Raw genomic sequence first — 2,824 nt, 5'->3', positions numbered from 1 at the left:
TGTGTGTGTGTGTGTGTGTGTGTGTGTGTGTGTGTGTGTGTTTGAGAGGGGTCTCCACTGCTTGTGTGAGTTGATCATGTGCTGGCTTTTATCTCGGGGCCTCTTGGTCCTTTGTCTGGTGACTTGTGTGGTGTCAATAATGCTGTGGTGGTATTGCAAATGTATGTAGTGCACTTTAAGGCACTACCTGCTATATGCTTATAAAAGTTTGTTTTTTTTGTCAATATGTTGCGCAAAATAAAATCATCTGGATCCAGACACATTTTTTTCCAGTAGATGTATAGTCTGGAACAGGCTCCAGCATGCCCGTGACTCCCGTGAGGAGAAGCGGCTCAGATAATGGATGGATGGATGTGTGTATAAATAAATAGGCTAATCGTAAAAATAACTAATAACACTATGCTGAAGTTTTACGGTTTGGCATGCTAGCTTGCTTCTGTACAAATTCTGTCAATGGTTTGATGCTAGCTGAATTGCTGAAGTCTATTCCAACCTCTTAGGTGATGGCAATATTGAATGATGAGATTTTCTACGACTTTGCAGTCATACTCTTCCCATTTCTTCCTTTATATACTGTGAATTCTGTGTTACTTTTGAGGCGCCACTGACATGTGATACATGCGGAACTGCACCAAATGCAACTAACTGTTCACTGAGAAGGAGCAAATGTGATGAGAGCTAGCCTAAGTATTGAAAGCCTTCATTCAAGGAGCTGATTCAATGGACACACGAGCGTTTCTGAAGTTTCCAGCGGTGCAGCAGGAAAAAAAAACCCAAGGTCCCTTCTGGTCTCGGTTCACTCGTGTTTAGCCCCATGAAAAGTGGTGCCAAAAAACTACCTTGCTTCATGTTTGCTTGAACAGACTGTTACGAAAGGCATTATGAATAGCATTCGGGGTAGATTACAAGATAAAGACGGGAGCCAGGTTCGGTGGGAATAATTCTCACCAAGATGAGGGTTTGATGTGTTCTTGTTTTGCAAAACAAAAGGGATTGTTTGGGATTATCCTATTCCTGCCTCATTCATGCGAATATTTCTGCATTTGTTCTTGCATTGTGGCATCAGTTTTAATTTGATGAAGTAATATTTAACACATGTTCAATGTGCCACGAAGAGTTCATAGGCTTGTTGTTTGTGCCATACAGTTGTTCAGCGTAATATACAAAAAGCACGTTTGTGCTTTTCAGTAAATCAGGCTTGACAGGACAAATAAGTAAAATGTGCACCAAGTGCCACAAGGCATGTTATTTTGTTACCAGCGCACACTACGATGCTGTGAAGAAAAGAGCAAAACATTTCAACTAAAAAGGAACACCAATACTCGAAAGCCAAAAATTTCATGGTTGACCAGAAAAAAAAATATTTAAAAATAGTGCTGACATTTTTTGACATCAAAGTGCCTGGTGTCACTGTCTGCATGTCGTGCTGGCTGTCGGTGTACTTGATGAGACCTTACTTCATATACATATACGGTATATTGACGGCACAAAGTAAGCGGTGTGTGTCTGTGATGTATTTGGACTATTGGTGAAAGGATGTTTTTGCTGCTGTTTCTGGAATATTTTATTCATGTTTTTGTATATGGACTTCATCAGTTCACTGCAAAAACTGCCCAAGGGACTACAGATGAAAATTAGCTTGCAGCTGTATCTGGTTTGTGCAACACATTTGTTGTGCAATGTCCTTGTTAAAAAAAAAACAAACAAAAAAATCATTGAAGGTGCTAGTTCAGATAAAGTGCACTCACATTTTGTTCTGATGATGTCATAACATTCCTTACAGACAAGTCATATTTTCAAAAGAAGTAACTTGGAGACTGAATTCAATCAAGACTGCATAGAGTACCTTTGTGCAAGAATTCTGTAACTTTTATAACAGTGTGCGTACAATATGTGGAGGGAAATACTTTAGGATGTCTTCATACTGCACGGGAAGACTGATCTTTTTCGACACGGAGAAGAAGCTTGCAACCCTCGTGAGGATAAGCCGTTTGGATAATGGATGGATGGATCTTCTTATAAACACAACATCTCAGACAGAAGCTCTGTCTGGTCCATAGCTACTTGGCAATAAGAAGACTGGCCGGTGTCATTGGGGAATGTGGTTGGACTGAGCACTGAGGCTAAAGCCTTGTAGCCCCCAGTCCTCCCTCAGGGTGCCGGGGTCTTTGCCGCGGGCTTATCACTTCACACACATTGTCATTTCCTACAGTCTCTTTCCTCGTCCTCCTCCGCCATGACCTCTTCCTTCCACCTCGCTCCGGTTCTCGCTCCATGACACCTCCTCAAGCCGTCGTCACGCTGGCCCAGAGAGTTTCCTGCAGGAAGGGGAGGTCGGTGTTTTAGAGTGAAACGCTGATAGAGGGAGGCGGAGACGCGAGTGTTACGCTGCCAACTGACATGAGGCAGCAAACCCCTGACCTCTGATTCTTCGGGAACAGGACACCCATGTGCAAATACTGAAAGGGGTTCATGTCTGAAGAGCATCTCCGCCATGGCCTTGTACTTCAAACTTGACGCTCTTTTGACTTCATGATATTGTTTCTTAAAAATAAAACTTGCCTCACAGGGATGCACGATCAGGCTGGAAGGCTGTCTCCAAGTGCCCACTTGACAACGGTGATCTGTGATCACCCTGGCCAACCTTTTTTTTTTTATCTACTAGTCGGGATGATCATATGAACTTTGCGCGTCAGTCATGCATGGAATCCAGTGAGTCAATTTGTGGGGATGATTTTAAAAATATAATGCGGATGCCATATTTCTGAATGGAATATCATGACATCCATCACACACACATCTGCTCAGAATCTGCCTACACTTC

This window comes from Hippocampus comes, unplaced genomic scaffold (genome assembly GCF_001891065.2).
Source record: "Hippocampus comes isolate QL1 unplaced genomic scaffold, H_comes_QL1_v1.1 scaffold82, whole genome shotgun sequence".
In the NCBI taxonomy this organism is placed as follows: Eukaryota; Metazoa; Chordata; class Actinopteri; order Syngnathiformes; family Syngnathidae; genus Hippocampus; species Hippocampus comes.
Note: the sequence above shows the minus strand (reverse complement) of the source record.